This window comes from Euphorbia lathyris, chromosome 5 (genome assembly GCF_963576675.1).
Source record: "Euphorbia lathyris chromosome 5, ddEupLath1.1, whole genome shotgun sequence".
Classification (NCBI taxonomy): Eukaryota; Viridiplantae; Streptophyta; class Magnoliopsida; order Malpighiales; family Euphorbiaceae; genus Euphorbia; species Euphorbia lathyris.
This window is the reverse complement of record NC_088914.1, coordinates 16,589,752-16,612,404: the sequence shown is the minus strand read 5'-3', so window position 1 is coordinate 16,612,404 and position 22,653 is coordinate 16,589,752.

Sequence of the window (22,653 nt, the reverse complement as noted above, 5' to 3'; positions counted from 1 at the left end):
AATATTCCTTATTGAACTTTTTTTTTCCGTCAGATCTACACATGTAATCTATATTTCTTTTATTTAATCCTTTATCGGTCTTAGCAAGAACGGAAAAGATTCATCTTGTCCGTAGATCTATAGATCTGCGTGGTTGCAAAAACAGAAAGGATTCAGATCCAAATGTCCGGAAGAGTATAAATGATGAAGTATGTATTACAAAGGTTTTTCAATGGGATTCGACATACGAGATGGATATGATTTCTTTATTTGTTTTATCTGTACCTTTTATGGTTGTTATTGCTCTTTGTAGTCTATTTTCTTCCCTTTGTGGATGTAGCCTATATGAGTTGGAGGTTTTATTCCTCTTTATTCTCTTTAAATTAATGGAATGATATGACCTTTTATCAAAAAAAAAAAAAAACAGTGGCGGAGTATCCTACCCTAGGGTTTTTCGGAGGACCGGAGGGTCGGCCGATCTTCCGTGACCCTCCCTATCTCCGCCCCTGAGTGCAAATCCTAATTTATATCTGATTAGGTTAAATGGGTTGCTAACAATGAAGAATATGAAAAACGACATATAAATAGCCGCAACGGAAATATAGAATGGATAGCAGGGCATCGCGTAAGAGTTGATCTGGATTGGAGATAGGGTTGTAAATGAGCCGAGCCGCTCATGAAACGGTTCGGTGTTCGGCTCGATAAAAGCTCGGTTCGACTTAGCTCGATTTGTAAATAAGCCGCTCATGAATAAATGAGCCCAGCTTGAGCAGTCCAAAGCTCGGCTTGAAAGCTCGCGAGCAGACTCGATTACAACATTTATGAACAAATTGTAGTTTTATATAGCCTTGTGTTATTTACAAATATCTAAACTTAATATTGTTTTATTTGCTATTAGATGAGTTCGTTTACAATCATAATAAATGAATAAGACGAACTATTTGTAAGCATTCTTGTTTATTTATTCACGAATTTCTCTTATGAGTTTGTTTATGTACACAATTAAAGAGCTATTTGCGAGCAAACTTCATAAATATAATTAACGATTTGCTCACAAATAATTCATTGTTAGATAATTTTCTTAATAAAACCAAGTTTAAAGAAGATTTTGGACTCGAAACAAGCTCGAACCTTGACTCGAGCTCGTTAATTTTATAGTGAGCAGAGCTTAAGCAGGCCAAAACTCGGTTCAGCTCGGCTCGATTATAGTCCTAATTGGAGGGGAAGAGGGCCGCGAACATAGACCGAAGTCACAATTGATTCTAAAGAAAGCAAGACCACACACATGCTAGAAATATAATAAATTACAACAATGCCCGGAAGAAAGTGATGTCGTTTTGCTGAGATTAATCTATACCACTTAATAAATCGGATAGGAAAGAAACAACACTTGAGTCAAACGAATTTTTAATAAAAAAATATATAAATCAAACCATATGACGATCACACCAGAAAGTTAGCCTTATTAAAGGGGTGTTTGGTTGCTCCTTTTGCATTTTCACTTTAAAAATGAGAGTTTTAGGGGTTTGGTTAGTGACCTCCTGTTTGCCTTTTACAATTGAAAAACAGCATTAGGTGTTTGGTTAGTGATCTCATGTTTGTCTTTTACACCCGAAAAGCAGCATTTTACAAAAGCAGAGAATCTCTGCTTTTTGGAAAAGCAGTTTTTTCCAACAACAAACATCAAACCGTAACAACAACAGCAAACCTTAACAGTAAACAGCAAACAGCAACAGCAAACAGTAGGTAAAACAAACGGGCCCTAAGTGGTTGCTGTTTACTGTTACGGTTTGCTGTTTGTTGTTGTTGCTTGCTGTTTGCTGTAACGGTTTGCGGTTTGCTGTTGGAAAAAAACTATTTTTCCAAAAAGCAGAGATTTTCTGCTTTTGCAAAATGCTGTTTTCAGGTGTAAAAGACAAAACAGAGGTCACTAACCAAACACATAATGTTGTTTTTTAAGTGTAAAAGTTAAACATGATGTCAGTAATCAAACACCTAAAACTCTATATTTTAAAGTGAAAATGCAAACAAGAGCATGAAAATGAGCAACCAAACACCTCATCAGTGAATGTAAGTTAATTGAGAAAAGACATAATAAATTGTGGGAATCAAAACTAATGCAATTAAATAGGAGGATGCAATTGAAAAACTTGGTAAAATAATAATGTGTAGGAAATGGGCTCATAAAATGAATGGGTCAAAAACATAAAACTCTATTCGAAAAAAAAAACCTAAAAACTTTTGAATCAGTAGAAAGGAAATTAATTGAAAGTGTTCAATTGGAAAAAAAGAAGAAGAAAGAAATTGATAAAAAAAAAAAAAAAAAAAACTTTGATGTAGCGTCTTAACCTTTAATTACTTAATTACCAAATTAAATTAAATTAAATTCCACTTCAACTTTTCCGAATTGAAGAAGAATTCAAGGACTTGTGTTATTACATGTGTAATGATTGAGAAAAGCAACAATGGTAGAATCGAATGACACATAGACATGAACTTCATCATCATTATTATCATCACAAGGTAGAGTTTATCTTGACCGACCAACGAATATAAGAAAAAGCTTTAAAACTTGATATGAAAGGCATAACAGTAATTAATTGACTGATTTACACTTTTAATTGTACCCACTCAGTAAAGGTGAGTTTGAGAAGATAAACAAAATACAATCTTTTAGATGGACATAATGATGCTAAGTTAACTCAGAGAGATAAATTATAATTGTATTTGTGTTATCATTTTGGGATTTTAATAAGTAAGAGGTAGATCACACCCTGTTCAAACTCCGTTCCATTAAAATTCGGTCAAAATTCGATTCGATTGGACTCAATTTAATTACAGGATCGTATGATTTCGAGATATTTATGAGTCAATCTTGAGTTTTTTCAAGTTCGGTTTGAGAGCGCGTAAAGAGGTCCCATTTTATCAAACTAGTATTTGTGAATTTTTTTTTTTTGTCTAAACAAGGACTGATGTTTTCGTTTTGCTAAAAACGAGAATCTTTTAGTTTCACACTATAAAAATAACTGTTAATGACTTCAAAATGGAGAATTCCAAGAATTAAAGTTGGATTATTTTTTAATTGACATAATACCCATTTGACTCTCTAAACTAAGGTTTCAAAGTCAATTATAACCTTCAACTATCAAAATCATAAATTAGGTCCATGAACTAAGCAAAAATCGTCAATTGAGTCCACATTCTAAACAAAAATAATCAATTGAAGCCTCATCGAACATCGTTCGGTTGAACAGTTTTAGACCATTTTCCTCAGACTCATTTTGGACCAACATAGAAATTATTACAGTCTATATCAAATAGTCACAATTTTTTATTTTAAGATAAGATGAGGACTCAATTAATGATTTTTATTTAGTTCAGTGATTTAATTGATGATTTTGATAGTTTAGGATCCTAATTGATTTTGAAACTTTAGTTTGAAGACCGAAATGAATGTAATGCCTTTTTTTTGGTAGGAAATGAAAGAAAAAACAAAACACAACAAAACAATGATAGACTTAATTCGGGATCAGTCTAGGAAAACTGACCCCCACCAAATCCTCCATCAGAAGCGAAGAGAGGAAACAAGGAGGAGAAGAGAAGGTAGAGACTCCCAAAATCCTCACATGGCCCTCTGCTGCAAGACGGTCCGCCACCCTATTCTGCTCCCTAAAAATATGGTAGAAACTGATAGACTCAAAAGAAGAACATAACCTTCTAATCCCTTTGATTAAGTTCTTGCTATTTAAACAAGTAGCACTAGAATCAGAGATCATTCTGACAGCTTCCATATTATCAGATTCCACAAGTAGCACTAGAATGTAATGCCTTTTTAATTGCTATATATATTTTATTAATTTAAAATTTAAAATAAAATAATTAATGACAATGGAAAAAGAAAGCAAATTAGTAATTAATGATAAACTTTAACTCTCAACTAGTTACAACTCACAATATCCACAAAAAAAAACACTTGATGACTGCTGTAGGGTTTGGATTAGTCCGAAAATTAGAAATTCAAAGTTCAAAATTCAAATCCAAATGACTAATTTGCTTCTAAATCCCCAAGTTATCTCTCTGTATTTTGTCATCCACACCAGCAGCACTAATGCGTGAGTTTGTCTTCTACGACCACTATTAATACCTACTATTTTTGAAGTTCGACCATGATAATTGATTGTTTTTTTGTAACCCTTTTAAACTTATGTGGAGCGTGTTATAAATTTTTCTTATGTCATATGCTATTTATTCTATGCGATGAATCTCGTTAAAGCTCTATCAAAGTTCAGCTCGGTCAAAGCTCAAGCTCAGAGTTTTGTATCACCGAACAATGGCACGCAAGGTATCAGATCGTTGTTTAGCAACCAAAAACTTTCAATCTCTGCTAGTTTTTCTAGCCAATTGACACTTAAATTAACCTCATCCAACTTCCTATTATGAAGACTCAACTGATGCCATTTTTATGTGTTTGTGGAGTTGAACAACACCTTGAGAAGAATGTTTCTAATTTCTGCCTTCTAGATAGTATAATCCAGATTATGCAGCTTTACGGCAACGAGATCAACAAGTTCTTAGTTGGATTGTATATTCTCTTTCGGAATTTGTGTTCTCACAAGTTGTCGGAGCTGCAACAACAAGAAATGCATAAAGTAAGATTATTTCGGCTTACTCCGATAGTTCGAAATCTCAAAATTTTGAATTTGAGGAATCAATTGCATGGAAGGAACAATAATATCTCAATATATGTTCAGAAAGCTATTGGCATAACAAAATCAATTATCTATTTTCCAATATTTGTTTCTAATGATGATCTTGACAATCTTTGTGATGCTATACTTGTACGTCTTGACCAAATTATCACCCTTTGTTTGGGCATTAGAAGCGCGACTTGAATGTGCTGGGTTTGATGATCTCATCGTGTCAATTAGAAATTGACAATTCTAATGTTTCTATACCAATAATTAATTATATTCGTGGATGTATAAGCCATCATTATCGAGGTAAAAATATGACAATTCATGCATTCTCATTTAGTTTTGTGTTAGATATTTAGTTAATTTATTAGTTTATGTTAAGCCTCTTTTGTGTTATTTCGTGGCTTTCATATGTTGTTTGGACCGAAAATCAAGTATAATTCGCACAACATTTTCCAAATTTAGTGTCATTTTTTAATATCGACATAGCTTTTTTTTGTACTATCTCGGATTGACTAAAATATTTTGAACTTCAGAGCATAACAGGTCCAAAAATGGATCGCTGAATTTGAATAGAATTATTTGTTTGGATGATTAAGTTTGGTGGTATTAAGTCACCCAACCACTTCCAATGAAATTGTCAACAATTTGAAGGCTAAAGGGGGCAAAAGTTTTAATAGTTTTTGAAAGTCAACAAAAAGTAGATTTGGAAGGAGCTTTTCCATATATAAATACAAGGTCAAGAGAAGCACAAATAAACTTGTAATAAGATAGTTTTCACATTGAGTTCCATTAAAGTTAGGGGTGTTCAACTGGGGTTTTGATTTGAAAACTGAACGAACCAAAATAACTGAAAATAAGTAATTTCAAAAATAAAAACCGAACTTAACCGAATAACAATAAATACCGAATCGAATATTAATTTTTCAAGTTTTTCGGGTTTCCTTATACTAATAATAATTTCTTACTTATTAAATTTAATATTACGTGTAAGGTTAAAGATGAGTAATTGTTAACAGATCTTTGATGTTGGTGGGCACAGGAATAGAAGACACCTCTTCTTAATAATAATATTAACTTATAATTAAAAATGTAACATGTAATTATAATTTATTTCGGTCGGTTCGGATAATTCAGTAATTTTATCACAAAAATCGAACTGAATGAAGTTAGCAAAATATTACAAAAAAATAAAACCAAAATCGAATATAATAGACCGAAAACCCGAAATGCTTCGGTTCAGTCGGTTATTTCGATCCTGTTCGGTTTTTAAACACCCTAAACACACAGCGAATTGGGATCACTAGACGGAAGAGAGAATCGGTGTGGATTAAATGGAAACCCCCCTGATGATGGCTGGGTTAAAGTGAATACGGATGGTGCAAGTAAGGGCAATCCAGGTTTAGCATCGACATGAGGTCTAAAAAGAGACAATAATGGGGTTTGGTTGATAGGATTCGGAGTAAATCTAGGCATATGTACGACCTTCCTGGCTGAGCTCTGGGGCCTATTTTTTGGACTTAAACTGGCTTGGGAGAAGGGATAAAGGAGGGTGCACGTTGAACTAGACTCTAGTTCGGTTTTGAGCTTTATGAACAACCAAGTGGGAGTCCACCATCCACTTGCTAGGCTCATCTTGAAATGCCAGGAAATCAGGGACAGGGAGTGGGAGGGAAGTCCGGTTCACTCATGTCTATAGGGAAGGGAACCAAGCATTTCGAGTGTGGTGAGCCTCCTGCAGACCTCCAAAGTATTCTATGATTACTGTTTTTATTTCCTTTCTTTGTTTCTGGGCTTCCGCCTTCTATGATTACCCAAAAAAAAGAAAAAAAATAGTAATAAAAAACAAGAGTTTCAAAGATTATCGTGGAAATCTTTCACTTGTTTTCAACAACTTTATCTATCTACATGTTTTTTCTACTTTATTTTTCTTCTTCTTTTGTATTCATGAACTCTTTAATTAGTATTTTTTTTGTTATTTATTTGAATATGAACTAAATACCATACTAGAGTTCTGATGGATCTTATAACCTTATTTATGTAGTTGTTATCTTTTAAATTAATTCTAAGTTCTTTTGTCCATATGCGAGAACTAATTTATAATTCTGAATGATAAATAAATTCTTAAATTCATTTTTAATTGTTCGATTAATTCATATGATTAATTCATATAAAACGGGTATAATCTCCAAACAGAGAAAAGGATTTGACTTAAATTCCTTAAATTGAACTTTTCAAACACTTTCTTAAAATTCATACAAATGAAAGTGTCCAAATAGAAAATAATATCAAACGGATATAAATAGATCCACAAGGGATCATCAGTAAAGCCCGCGAGGGATCATCTGGAAACCAGAATACATGTGGTACCATCATACAAGGTCAATTATCTCAAATGACTCGGCCGCATAGTCTTGATCTGGCAGATCAATATCGACCAGGTCAAAGATCAACATGTCACAATCATGTTAAAACTCATTAATCACAACACGCTCCAAGATCTATAACCACATCCTTTTATTCGAATCACACTGTATATAGAGTAAGACTATATTATTTCATTCATTAAGGTTATATTACTCTTTAGCGTTAATTTATTGTTGTGCTTATCTTTATATTATCCCTGAAAGCTCATTTAGACATCAGAATGAGTCAGTAGCTTGATTTAGCCACATCAGTAAGGTAAAACTTTTGTTGCTTGCCCTAACATAAAAGCGTATGTGTAAACTCCAGTATGATGTATACCTTTCATCTTATAAAGAAGAATCTGATTATTTATTTGATGTGAAGAAGAACAAGAAAAAAGAGTCCAAAAAGAGTAAAAACAAATGTTAATTCTGATGATTGGATATAATTAGTACTAGTAATCATACACTAAAACATATATTTCTTTCTACTCTTTTTTTTCCCTAATTTTCTTAATTATATGTTTCATTCACTGAGTCAAAGCTGAAAGCGTGAATACATATTGAAAATATTGAAAATGACACTCTGATAACTTGCTGGATCCGCTTTGATATTCTTTGCCGGAGTTACCTGCAAAACAAAACCGGAGACAGGATCTCCGGGAAAACTCTCCGACGATCAAGTCAGTTTTTGTAAAAATGAGTCTATCATTTAGCAATAGCTTTGTGGGAAAAAATGTGAACGTACCTCCCCCCTTATTCTTAAGGCCTTTTATAGGTGTTTTTTGGGTAACCGCCGAGGGCGGTTACTCCTTAGTGGGCCACGTTCTGAGGGCGGTTACCCCTTTTTAGGCCATGTCCCTTTCGTGGCTTTCATGGCAACGAACGTGGTTCTGAGTGGGAGTCTTGACGCTCCGTTTAGGAATTCGGGGCGGTTTACTCGCTGTGCCCGCTTCCTTCATTCGGGTCCCGTCCAATCTTAGCCCATGGGGCTTTAATATGGGCTGGGCTTGCGAAATGCATATAACCCGTTTTGGGCTTCGCGGGTTATCACATGCCTCCCCCTTGGTCTAGCAAGAGCCCTTTTAGGGTCTTTTTATAGGGGACGCTTCGTCTTTGTCCGATTATTTCAAAGTTTTGAATTTGTGCATTTCCCCTCTTTCGTTTTCTCCAGCGTCGACCTTTTAATTTCGTTACTTCTTTTCCGGCGTTGACCTCTTAATCCCGTCACTTCACTGTGTTGTCTTTTTCATGTAAGTTTTTCTTTTCACATTTGTTCCTTGTTCGGCTTTTTGCTTCTGTTTTCCTTTTATCGATCATGTCAGACCTCGACTTCGCACCGTTTGACGACGATTATGTCCGCGAGGTCTCTAACGAGGTCGAAGAGATGGTTGAGGAAGCTTCAACCAGCTCTCCTGGGTGTAATTCTCATCCCGCCGACTTTCTTCATCTGGCGAATACAACCGACGAGGGTTTAGGTTTTGACCCCAAAAAGTTGATTCCGCCACCTGTCCCAACCCCTCGTTTGTTACCAAAGAAGGACAGGTCGGGAAGTCTGGTTTGTCATGAGACAATCGATGATTTGCGGGAGCATTATCCCTGGCTCCGAGGTCTCGAGACTATCATTCCTGGGGAGGATAGGGGACCGGGCGATTACCCAAAGGGGTACTTCACTATTTTCGTGGCCCAGATTATCTGCGGCTTCACTTATCCGCTGGCGGATGAGATTGCTTCCGTCCTAGGCGGTTACGGAATCGCGCCCGGGCAATTGCATCCTAACGGCTGGGCCGATTTGACTCTGGACAAATTCTTGGCGGATTGTTTGGAGGTTCCCTTTTCGCCCAAAATCTTCTCCAAGCTCCACCATTTCAAAAGCTCGGCGGGGTATTTCACTTTCATCCGCCAGAGCGGATACTATGGTTTTGACGAGAAGCTGAACAAGATCCGCGAGTAGGATCGATCTTACTTTTTTATCAAGTTTAATAAGGAAAACCTGAACTTCCTTCGTTGCTGGAGCCGACCCAACGTAAAGAGTTTGAACTTCGGGTATCCCAGCAAGGAAGAATCCGCCGTTATCAAGTTCCTGAAGAGCATTCCTCCTTTTGTATGGACATACGATCAGGCCTTTCATATGCTAAGGAGCCGAGTAGCGATTGCGTACCGCGAGGGGGATCGCGTTGTCTATATTCCTTATCGCGTTTTTGTGCAAGGTACTTTTTATTTCCGAGTTGATGGTTTCTTTTAACCCTTTGCAGGGGTGATCCTTTATCTCAAATCGCTGCAGATCGGGAGGCTAAAGCCCTGGCGAGAAGAAAGAAGCGGATGACGGAAACCGCTTCCGTTGTAGGGGCGGATCCTTCTGGAGGGACGATTCCTTCTATTGGGGCGGCTTCCCCGGTTAGGGCTTCCGCTTCACAAGGTCCCGCTTCTGCCTCCGAGGATCTTCCTTTAACCAGGAAGCGGAAGATAAGTGCGGATACAGAGTCTTCTCGTTCTAAAAAGAAGAACACTTCTGTGTCCCTTACTATTGGCGGTGCACCTGTATCCGCCTCGTCTAAAGGAAAGAGCAGTACCCCCATTCACGAGGTATCTTGATCTACTCCCTCTCGTATTGCTACTTTTTCCTCATGAGCTATCTGCCGTTCTCTTGATATTTTTCTTTATGCTTTTGCAGCCAATCCCCGATATTAGCGGATGGTGGACTAGGACTTTCGGCCTGGCCGTGAACTTCTCTTGCAAGGATATTGTATCTTCCATATGCAATGTCCTCGGGCGACTTCCCTCTGCCTCCCGTGTGCGCGAGCAAGTACCGTTCCCTATTGCTGTGGAAGGGATCGAGAAGCGTTCTGTAGAGGTATATTATTGCTTTGTCCTTCGCTTTCAAATATCTTGTGTTCATTGTAACCGCATATTTCTATTCGCCCATTTTTATTTGTGAGACGTGTTATATGCAGATTATCAATTTCGCTGAGGGCATTCTCCGAAGGGATGCAGAGCGAGCCAAGGAGTTGGAAAGTCTTGGTACGGAATTGGCGACTCAGAAGTCGCTTTATGATGATGTCCAAGGGAAGGTGAAGGTCCTAGAGGGCACCTGTCAGAAGGCCGTGGGCGAGAAGGAGGAGGCCCTTAAATCCCTTCAGGCCAAGTCCGATGAACTGCAAAAAGCCCTCGACGACCTAGCTGCTTTCAAGGAGGCCCAAAAGAAGAGGGTTGAGGAGATTTTGGCTGAAGATGGCGCCCGCATCTACTGGTATGGGGAGCGGATTCATGCGGCTTATGAGCACGGGCATCAGGGTCTAGTACTTAACCGCCCCAAAGTTCCCATCCCTGAAAAGGATTTAACTGGGGAGTGGGATAAGCTGGAAGCCGAAGATGCTGATATGGATGAGGTACTCTTCTTAGATTGGAAGAGTCTTCAGGATCCTCCGATTAGCTGCGAGATCCCTATTCAGCCCACGGAAGGAGAGGCACCCCAAGCCGTTTCTCAACCTGTGCAAGAGGTACCTCTCACCGAAGAGGTTACTGAAGCGGTTACCGATTCAAGGGTTGAGGATTCGCTTGAAGTAGATCCTCCTACCGGAGGAGATGAGGGAGTCATTCGCTTGAAGTAGATCCTCCTATCGGAGGAGATGAGGGAGTCGCCGCAGTCCAGGAGGGCATTAGGGGCGAATGAGAGGAAGCTGTAGCATAGCTTAACTTATATTTGGACTTTTGTATGTAAAAACCATGTAACAAACCGCTCTGATATATATATTTTCTTTCGGTTGTTGCTTTTCATATGTGTGTGATTGTCACTTTTTTTGCCCTTTATATGTGCCCTTTGTCCTTTTGCCGACTCCATATTTGTGTTTCTTCATAGCTAGGGTGGCCAGACCCTTTTTGCAATTTTGAGTACTCGTTTATTCGCTTAATTTTATGCCTTAACTTATAATTCTTCTTTCGAAAATAATCATAAGTTTTGATCATAAGGTTTTGCGAGTGATGCGTAATCATGCATCCGCCTTTCTTTAACAGGCAACACATTTATGTGTTTTTGATTTTAACCCTAAGTTTTTTTGCGAGTGATACGTAATCAAGCATCCGCCTTTCTTTAACAGGCAACACATTTATGTGTTTTTGATTTTAACCCTAAGGTTTTTTGCGAGTGATGCGTAATCATGCATCCGCCTTTCTTTAAGAGGCAACACATTTATGTGTTTTTGTAAAGAATCCGCATTTTGTTGTAACATACTGAGTGAATGTAATAACTTTTATTGATGACGAGAAAAAGTTTATTACATATGTACACCAATTGTGCGGGATCGAAGCCTCATTAAAACCTTTTATCAGAAAACCCAGTGGGAAAAACTCATAAAAGGAAAAAGAGTACTCGTCATTTCCTCGAACTACTCGGCCTTTCTATATAGGCGTAGATTCTCTAGATTCCAGGTGCGCGGGAGCTTCTTTCCACTCATTTCTTCTATTTCGAAAGTGGCCGGTCCCATCTTCTTGGATACTTTGTATGGCCCGATCCAGTTGACGCCTAGCTTGCCTTTGCACTTGGCTCTTTAGCGCTGGTCTTCCTTCATAGCGGATATCGAATTCGCCCAGGCGAATTGACCATTCCATCAACCGGCCGGATGCGTCAGGTTTCTGCAGTACCTTTCGCATCGGGATGCCAGTTCTCATAATGATAGTATGCGCCTGAAAGTATGGTTTCAATCTAGCCGCCGTGGTTATCACTGCGAGGGCCATTTTGTCCAACTTCGAATACCGGAGTTATGCATCCTTCAGGACTTTGCTCACGTAGTACACTGGATATTGTTGCCCTTCTTCTTCTCGCACCATCACAGTGCATATCGCCATGCTGGTGACGGATACATAAAGAAACAAATCTTCTCCGTCTTCCGGCCTGCTCATTAAGGGCGGATAACATAGTAATCGTTTTATCCCCTCAAATGCTTCTTGACAATCCGGCGTCCATTCAAAGGACTTGGATTTTTTGATGGCATTGTAGAAAGGTAGACATCGCCTAGCTGAGCATGATATGAATCGCCCTAATGCCACCAACCGCCCGTTCAGTCTCTGTACTTCCCTTATGTTCCTTGGCGTCTTCATCTCCATTACTGCTTTAACCTTCTCAGGATTCGCCTCAACCCCTTTGCCGCTAACAATGAAACCCAGGAACTTTCCCGCTCTTGCTCCGAATGTGCATTTCTCTGGGTTCAATTTGAGGCCATATTTGATCAACACTTCTAGGATTTCTTTGATATCCCGCGGGTGGTCTTGCATTTTCTTACTTTTGATGATCATGTCATCAACATAGATCGAGAAGTTCTCGCCGGATTTGTCTGAAAATATCTTGTTCATCATCCTCTGGTATGTTGCTCCCGCGTTTTTCAATCCAAAGGGCATCACCTTGAAGCAATAAGTCGCCTGGTGAGTTATGAATGATGTTTTGATTTCATCCGCCTTCTCCATGGGTATCTGATGGTAACTGGATTTCACGTCGGTGAATGATAAAACTTCATATCCTGCAGTTCCATCTACCAATATATCAATGTTAGGAAGTGGATACATATCTTTCGGACATGCCTTGTTCAAGTCTTTGAAGTCGACGCACATTCTGTACGTTCTATTCGGCTTTTTGACTAGCACCACATTGGCTAACCACTCCGGATAGGTGACTTCTCGAATTGCATCTGACTTTAGCAAATCCGCCACTGCTTTTTCAATCGCCTTTTGCCGTTCAGGAGCATGTCCTCTCTTTTTCTGTCGCACTGGGGTTGCACCTTTGTCTACATTCAAACGATGGGTTGCTACGTCTGGACTTATTCCTTTCAGTATTTCATTTGGGGCGGCAAATGCCGACTCACATTGGACCAGCACCTCGGCAATGGCTTTCTTCGTTTCTTCGGGGAGGCCCGTCGCTATTCGCACATTTTTGTCGTTTGAGATGGCGAATAGTTCCGTTTCTCCCAATGCTTCCGCTGGCAACTTCTCCTCTACCCTATCTTCCTCGTCTGGCTTTGGTTCAAGTGACAATGTATAGGCCTGTTGAGATACAAGTTGATCACCTTCAACTATGACTCGCCCTTGGTGGATGGCATCCACTCGCCCATCGGTGTTGAGACGGGTGCCTGTTGTTGGACCAATCGCCGTCCCGTTATAGGATCAAAGTTCCATGTGTGCTCACGCCCAGACATAGTTGTGTTAGGCGTCATCAATTCCAAACGTCTGTGAGGAAAAGGGTCCAGTTGTTGTAGCGGAAGAGTGCCTTGCATTCCTGGCAACGGTTGGGATGGCTGCCAGGTTGGATGTGTCGTCGTAATGAGATCTGGGTGCGAGTAGTTGCTCGGGTGACTGTGTGGATTCGTGCGACTACTCTGGCCCACTTGATTTGGCACTTGAGATGGCTGCGGAAGGACAGGTATGACAGGAATAGTCGGTGATTGTGTTGAGATAACCACAGGTTCCTGAGGGGCAGGCGCCATGGCGGTATCGCGTTCGGCGAGGGCGGTTAATAAATTAATCATTCGATCGCCAGCCGCCTGGCTCATATTCGAAGCCAAGACCTGTCCTGCCATCTGCACGAAATCGCTATTGGACATCTCCATTTCATTTTGCACCTGCACTTCCAATAAGGGACCCAATTGTCCCGAGGGGCCTGACGAGCTAGGCACCACAGGCTGAGTACCTGCAGGCTGCGAATTTGCAATCCGTGAACCTCGTGAGTTCATGCTAGTGGATCTGGTCGTAACACCGGTCGTTCGTGATGGTTCTGACATGTTCTTCGTGTACCTTTAACCAAGTGTTGGTAAAAAAGGTCCACGTTCACCGCACCAATGATAACTTGCTGGATCCGCTTTGATATTCTTTGCCGGAGTTACCTGCAAAACAAAACCGGAGACAGGATCTCCGGGAAAATTCTCCGACTATCAAGTCAGTTTTTGTAAAAATGAGTCTATCATTTAGCAATAGCTTTGTGGGAAAAAATGTGAACGTACCTCCCCCCTTATTCTTAAGGCCTTTTATAGGTGTTTTTTGGGTAACCGCCGAGGGCGGTTACTCCTTAGTGGGCCACGTTCTGAGGGCGGTTACCCCTTTTTAGGTAATGTCCCTTTCGTGGCTTTCATGGCAACGAACGTGGTTCTGAGTGGGAGTCTTGACGCTCCGTTTAGGAATTCGGGGCGGTTTACTCGCTGTGCCCGCTTCCTTCATTCGGGTCCCGTCCAATCTTAGCCCATGGGGCTTTAATATGGGATGGGCTTGCGAAATGAATATAACCCGTTTTGGGCTTCGCGGGTTATCACACTCATACTGCTTTTGCACGCCAATCTTTCACAATTTGAAGAATTAAAATATCTACATTTTTAGATTTATTTAGTTTTACTATTTGTCTTGTCTTATGAATTAATCCCACTATTATTTGTCCCTAACTTACCTAATATTAGACATTAACAGAAAGATAGTATGATTAACCAAACAAAATACTGTTTTATTTTATGAAGCAAAATACTGTTTTCATTATCTCTTTTAATTACGAGGTGGATATGATGAGAAAAACAAGCTTTATTTGCTATTTAATTATTTCTTGGACCCTTTCTGGATTTTTTTTTTATCCAAGTTTATTATTATTTGAAGGGTTAAAGGTGCAAAAATATCTTTAAAGTTTTGGGTCAGGAGCAATTTTACTCCTAAACATCTAAAATGATGCAATTTTACCTTTAACGTTGGTGATCAAAAGCAATTTTATCCCTAACGTTGATAAATTGGTCAATTTCAGACTCTATTATAAAATACGGATATTTATAATTTTAAATAACCAACTCCCAAATCCTTTTTTATTTTTATTTTCTTTTAATAAAAATTAAAAGATACTGTTAGCGATATTTTGCGAATATGCTAATTTCAACCTTGTCACGTGTGGTTAGGGTGCGGGCGTGCCAGAGAAATTATTTCTCAAAATATTAAAGACGGTTAAGTTTATGAAATTGCGCGCCAAAACTTGAAATCTTAAACGAAGCGATTGGCGAGGGACGCAAGGATTGAAAAAGTCCTTCTTGGGTCTCTAGCGCCGTTATAGAAACTTTGCTAGATAAATTGTTTTATTTAAGCTAATGCGGGTAAATTGAAGACGAGAAAATAAAGGAATTTAAAGTGCGAAATTGACACAAGATTTGGTGAAAAATGGTATTTTATTGATTGAATAAGTGTTTGAAACATGAAATTGGAAATGAATTACAATTGAAAAACTTCTATACTAAACATATAGCTGATTCAATTGAAATGGAATAGCAAATCAAATACAAGGAATTGAAATGCAATTAAAATAAATTGGAATTCAACAACAAACTCGGAGCCACAATAGCTATCTCGGATTGATGTTGAATTTTGGCGTCGGCGTGAGGTCCTTGGAGAGCTGCAATCGGTCGGGCCCGTACAGTATGCGCTTGGTGCAATGGCAAAACGTTGGTAGGCAAATAGGGCAGATTTAGACCTTAACTTCGGGAGCTTGGTTAGAGTGCTTAAGTACGCGAAATTGGACGAGTAAATAGTATAAATTGAACTTCAGAATGTTAGGAACAACTTTGTATAAGGGATCGAAGGCTAAAACGAACTTAAAATAGACGTAATTGAGGATTGAAAATGACTGGACGAATCTGAAAAAATCTGGGCAGAATAGCTAAAAGAATTTGGGCTGGAAAGATCAGCTTGTAACTATAGTTTCTGGGTACGGAATTGGGAAATTAAACACACTAGATTGAAATTCAGGACGTTAGGAACAACTTTGTCGAAGGGATCGAAGGCAAAAAATAACGTTAAATGGACGGAATTTGGCTTTGAAAAAGGTTGGATGAATCTGGAAAATTAATTTGAAAAAACAGAGCTTTGGCTAGGAATTGAGCAAATTAAAGGCTTGGAATGCTAACTTGAATTGGGAATCTTGAAAAGAAACTTGAATTAAGACTAAAGGAAGCTTAAAAGGAGGATTGAAGCTAAGAAAAAATGAAGAACAAAAGGAAGAACTTAAAGAACTTAGGAGCTAAGAACTTGAAACTAAGAACTAGAAAAGAGAGAGCATTGAAAGGGACCTTTGGAGAGGGGTTTGTGTTTGTGTTGAGTGTGATTTTTAATGAAGGGGAGGGGGTCTATTTATAGTTTTTTAGAGTGGCATTTTGGTAAATAGTCAGTGGTATTTTGGTAAATAGTCACTAACTAACTTAACTAATTCCTTAACTTCCTCCAACTACCAATGCCACATCATCCCACTACCTCAACTTCCATTAACTTCCATTGACCAATTCCAACTGCTGCCGAGAGAGAGTTGACGCCCTGCGTATGTCCGACTACGCCCCGCGTAGTGCAGCTTCTAGAGTTGGCGCGTTTTGTTGATGGTGCATACGCGTGGCGTCTCTTGTGTCACGTCCCGCGTGAAGGAGTACGCCCTGCGTGTTGGTGGATACGCCCTGCGTATTGGAGCTTCTGATCTTGGAACACTCTGCGGATGCGTCTTACGCGTGGCGTATTGGCGAGTACGTCCCGCGTAAGCAAATACGCCCGGCGTAAAATGAAGGACGCCCTGCGTATCGGCAACTACGCCCCGCATAGTTGAGTCTCTAAAGCTGAACGTCTTCGGAAGTGGTATACGCCCCGCGTATAAAAATATACGCCTCGCGTATTTGGAGTGAATTTATTAATGTATACTTTTTATTTTTATTATTTTCCAGATAAAATGTAAACTATATCCTAAAATTAAACCCAAGCTTTCTATATACATGAAAATAAAATTTATTTTATTTTGGGCCAACAATTGCCCCCCTCTTTTGTGTATAAATTGACTAGAATTGAAAATTTGTACACAAAAGAATGTATTTTTTGAACCCCTTTTTTTGTGAAGATGTGAGAAATAAAGCAGGAAAATTACAAAGCAATATGTACGCCGAAATTATTGGAGATAAGTGTACAAAAATAAATAGATAATAACAAACTTGACCTCGTGACCGATGAATGGTTTGAGATCAAAACAGTTGTTCAGAACGTTGTTTGATGGGATTAAATTTGATTCAGATCAAATAAATACCAAAAGCTTGGTTCTGAGATAATTGGTACTTTAGAATCACGGATTGCTTTTGAAAAAGGTATGGAAATGGTTTGCAACAAGAGAATGGCTCGTAATAATGAAAAATAACTTGAAGCTATAATAATGATAAATTTGGACACAACTGGCTCGAATTGAGGAGTGGATAATGTTTATCTAAGCTAAATGGACTTCTAGAATAATCAGATTGGAATTTGTCGAATTGGAGAAATTGGACGTGTCGGAATCATTTTACAATATCCGATGTAAGAAAAATCAAATGGCAATGGGGTGATTTCGAGTGAGGAAATTGAGGTTATAGGAAATCGTTTTGAACCAAATGAAAGTTGATAGTTATGATTTGGATATCAACGAAGAAATTGAGATTGGTTTTGAAGGAAAAGGTGGTTTAAGACGGATGAAATCAATTTTGGGAAAAAAGCTAACCAGAACAGTTGTTTGATGGAAATTATGATTTTGAGATCAATAATTTCCAAAAGCTTGGTTCTGGATATTTTAATTAACCGGAATAAACTAATAGATAACAAGTACGATTTAGAAATGGTAATGATTGAGTGTTCTGGTTTGTGGGTTAGAGTTTGAAGCAAATGAAGAAGATGCGAAAACAAAAGTAGAAAATATGAACCAAATGAAAATAAATAATTTATTTTGAAAAATGAAATATTTTTTCATTCCTTTTTTTTTTTGTGCTGGCAAAAGCACCAACTTATTTTGACCATAAATGGTCTTATGGGCTATGTTGTAAGTACAACATTATGTTATCGCCTCATACAATAAAACGCTCAGTAACATCTCTACAAGAGGGATATGAGTTTCCATGTCTAGATTCTTATTTTCATGACTCTCTTTCCACATAATAAAAAGTATTGGTAAACTAGAGTCTACATAAATAAACAAGGTTAAGAAGCAGAAACCTCGTGACTTGTTCGGATGGTAGGAAAGTTGAAGTAGACTGGCGAAAAGGAGAATCATGGTCTGCAAACTTGGTCCCCAATTTGAGTTAACAAACTTCATGGTGACCATAGGCTCTGGAAAAACATGAGTTGTTGGAAGAATCATTAGAAGTATTTCTGGGGTGGATTCTCGATTAACTTCTCGATCTTGACTGCCCCCCAAACCATGATCATAGAAGTTTTCTTCATCATGACCGAGTTGCGAATTACAATCATAGAAAACTTCTTCATGTGTTTCTGAAGCCACTTCTTCTTCGATATCACAAGTTTTCATAAAATCTTCTGATTTTAAAGAATTCACAAGAATGAGAGATTCTTCTAGAGTAAATTCTTGTTGAACCTCTTCCGGTTGGATGCCCCTCGGGTTGGATACCTCATCGTCTTGATTGGATTCTGAATCATAGCTCCAAGAAACATCTTCCTCATCTTCTTGAATTTCTACAGGTGCTTCATGGATGCCCCCCGAGTTCGAAGTGCTTGATGGGTCGTCACCCTCCCGACTGAAATCTGAATTGAGATCATGAGATATATCTTCATTCTCTTCCTGGGCTAGTATAACTGCCTTCTTGTTCATTTCAGGACTCCATAGAACTTCCATTGTCTTTGGGGTATTTGCATCTCTGGGCAACACTTCTAGAGTGGGTTCTTGCTGAATCGCTTCCTCTTCGATGCCCCCCAAACCAAGATCACTAGACACAACATTGTCCTCTTCGTTGGATTCTGATTCATAGTTCCTAGAAACATATCCTTCTTCTTCTTGAATTGCTATAAGAGTTTCGTGGATGCCCCCCGAGTTCGGAGTATCTGATAGGCCATCATCGTCCTGGCTGAAACCTGAATTGAGGTCATAAGATACATCTCCATCCTTGTCTTGGGTTTGCACAACTTCCTTCTCGTTCATGTCGAGGCTCCATAAAAATCCCATTGACCTTTGGGGATTTGCATATATGGGCAGTACTTCTAGAGTGGGTTCTTGTTGAGTTGCTTCCTCTTCGATGCCCCCCAAACCAAGATCACTAGACACAACATCGTCCTCTTCGTTGGATTCTGAGTCATAGCTCCTAAGAACATCTCCTTCTTCTTCTTGGATTTCTATAGGAGTTTCGTGGATGCCCCCCGAATCAAGATCATTGGAAGCGGCGTCATCCTCTGGACCTAGAATCATAGTCATAGGGATCGTCTCCATCCTATTGACTTCCTATTGCCGGTTCACTATTAGGAATCTTTGTTTTTGGAAGAGTTGGGCGTGTGGTGTATGCTTCTAACTTTGCATTATGATGAAGTACTGCATCTTGGATGGCCTCGATACAGCCTTCAATGCAGGTTCTGAAAAAAGCTGCGATATTAGCCGTCTGTTTCTCGAGTTGATCCGCAAGTTGTTGATATGCATCATCTATTGATCGCTCCTCATTCATAAGTAATGATTTGATTTCTCCATCATCCTCAACAACTGGGACCGCCTCCATATTTACAACAAGACTAGAATCCTCGAAAGAATTTTGGTCGTAGCTCATAGCGGGGCACTCAAACTTGTCATAGGTTGTATGCTCGACGGGTGCAATGATCGTGCTTCTTTCGAAGCAAGATTGCCGACAAGGACGATGGAAATGGAGGTTTTCATCACTATAATTGCAAATATAACTACCTCGGCAATGAGGATTACTCATTCGAAGGTACTCCCATACCTCGATATAATCAGGACCATGTGGATTTTCATGGGATTCCTAGACTTGCTCCACGTAGCAACCATATTGATCATCATAGAATGACGCGGTTTGAACGTAAGCACAACATTTGCAGTCGATATTATGTTCGTCGCTATGAATAAACTGAACATAGCCATCGTCGTAGCATCTAAAGACGGTGTACCAATGGACCCACAATCCGGTTGCACTTATTGTGAAATGTCGATCTCGATTGAAACCACCAAAATATATCGGTATCGTAGCATCCCTTGCATCTTCGTATGCTGTCCTCGTCATGGCTTGATTGCTTTACACCTATTGATATTCAGAGGCATTCTCCGTGAATAAATAGAAAAAATGATTAAACAAAATTTATTATGAAAATCAAGTAAATGAAGCGAATAGGTAAAATTGTATAAAGTAAGAGCATAGAATAATAAGCTAAATTGAAAAGTTGAATGTGAAAAAAAAAAATGAATCGTGACGAAAAAAGTGAGTAAAAAAAATGTATTGGAATTTTTGGCAAAAGCCTAAAACAAATGTCCCACTGGGCGTGCCAAAAATTGTTAGCTTTAGCTAATAAATTTTGGTAAAGTGGAAGTGGGATAATGAAAAATAAATGTGATATAGAAAAAAATTATGGAAGAAAATAGGCACAAAAACGGGTTCTAAATTTTTGGCAAAACATAAAAACAGGTCCCACTGGGCGTGCCAAAAATTGTTAGCGTTAGCTAATAAATTTTGGTATGGTAAAGTGGGATAATGAGTGTGGAAAAAATTAAGAAAGTAAAAAAAACGAGCATAGACACAATTTTTGATAGCTAAAAAAAACAAAGGTCCCACTGGGCGTGCCAAAAATTGTTAGCGATATTTTGCGAATATGCTAATTTCAACCTTGTCACGTGTGGTTAGGGTGCGGACGTGCCAGAGAAATTATTTCTCAAAATATTAAAGACGGTTAAGTTTATGGAATTGCGCGCCAAAACTTGAAATCTTAAACGAAGCGATTGGCGAGGGACGCAAGGATTGAAAAAGTCCCTCTTGGGTCTCTAGCGCCGTTATAGAAACTTTGCTAGATAAATTGTTTTATTTAAGCTAATGCGGGTAAATTGAAGACGAGAAAATAAAGGAATTTAAAGTGCGAAATTGACACAAGATTTGGTGAAAAATGGTATTTTATTGATTGAATAAGTGTTTGAAACATGAAATTGGAAATGAATTACAATTGAAAAACTTCTATACTAAACATATAGCTGATTCAATTGAAATGGAATAACAAATCAAATACAAGGAATTGAAATGCAATTAAAATAAATTGGAATTCAACAACAAACTCGGAGCCACAATAGCTATCTCGGATTGATGTTGAATTTTGGCATCGGCGTGAGGTCCTTGGAGAGCTGCAATCGGTCGGGCCCGTACAGTATGCGCTTGGTGCAATGGCAAAACGTTGGTAGGCAAATAGGGCAGATTTAGACCTTAACTTCGGGAGCTTGGTTAGAGTGCTTAAGAACGCAGAATTGGACGAGTAAATAGTATAAATTGAACTTCAGAATGTTAGGAACAACTTTGTATAAGGGATCGAAGGCTAAAACGGACTTAAAATAGACGTAATTGAGGATTGAAAATGACTGGACGAATCTGGAAAAATCTGGGCAGAATAGCTAAAAGAATTTGGGCTGGAAAGATCAGCTTGTAACTATAGTTTCTGGGTACGGAATTGGGAAATTAAACACACTATATTGAAATTCAGGACGTTAGGAACAACTTTGTCGAAGGGATCGAAGGCAAAAAATAACGTTAAATGGACGGAATTTGGCTTTGAAAAAGGTTGGATGAATCTGGAAAATTAATTTGAAAAAACAGAGCTTTGGCTAGGAATTGAGCAAATTAAAGGCTTGGAATGCTAACTTGAATTGGGAATTTTGAAAAGAAACTTGAATTAAGACTAAAGGAAGCTTAAAAGGAGGATTGAAGCTAAGAAAAAATGAAGAACAAAAGGAAGAACTTAAAGAACTTAGGAGCTAAGAACTTGAAACTAAGAACTAGAAAAAAGAGAGCATTGAAAGGGACCTTTGGAGAGGGGTTTGTGTTTGTGTTGAGTGGGATTTTTAATGAAGGGGAGGGGGTCTATTTATAGTTTTTTAGAGTGGCATTTTGGTAAATAGTCAGTGGTATTTTGGTAAATAGTCACTAACTAACTTAACTAATTCCTTAACTTCCTCCAACTACCAATGCCACATCATCCCACTACCTCAACTTCCATTAACTTCCATTGACCAATTCCAACTGCTGCCGAGAGAGAGTTGAAGCCCCGCGTATGTCCGACTACGCCCCGCGTAGTGCAGCTTCTAGAGTTGGCGCGTTTTGTTGATGGTGCATACGCGTGGCGTCTCTTGTGTCACGTCCCGCGTGAAGGAGTACGCCCTGCGTGTTGGTGGATACGCCCTGCGTATTGGAGCTTCTGATCTTGGAACACTCTGCGGATGCGTCTTACGCGTGGCGTATTGGCGAGTACGTCCCGCGTAAGCAAGTACGCCCCGCGTAAAATGAAGGACGCCCTGCGTATCGGCAACTACGCCCCGCGTAGTTGAGTCTCTAAAGCTGAACGTCTTCGGAAGTGGTATACTCCCCGCGTATAAAAATATACGCCTCACGTATTTGGAGTGAATTTATTAATGTATACTTTTTATTTTTATTATTTTCCAGATAAAATGTAAACTATATCCTAAAATTAAACCCAAGCTTTCTATATACATGAAAATAAAATTTATTTTATTTTGGGCCAACAATTGCCCCCCTCTTTTATGTATAAATTGACTAGAATTAAAAATTTGTACACAAAAGAATGTATTT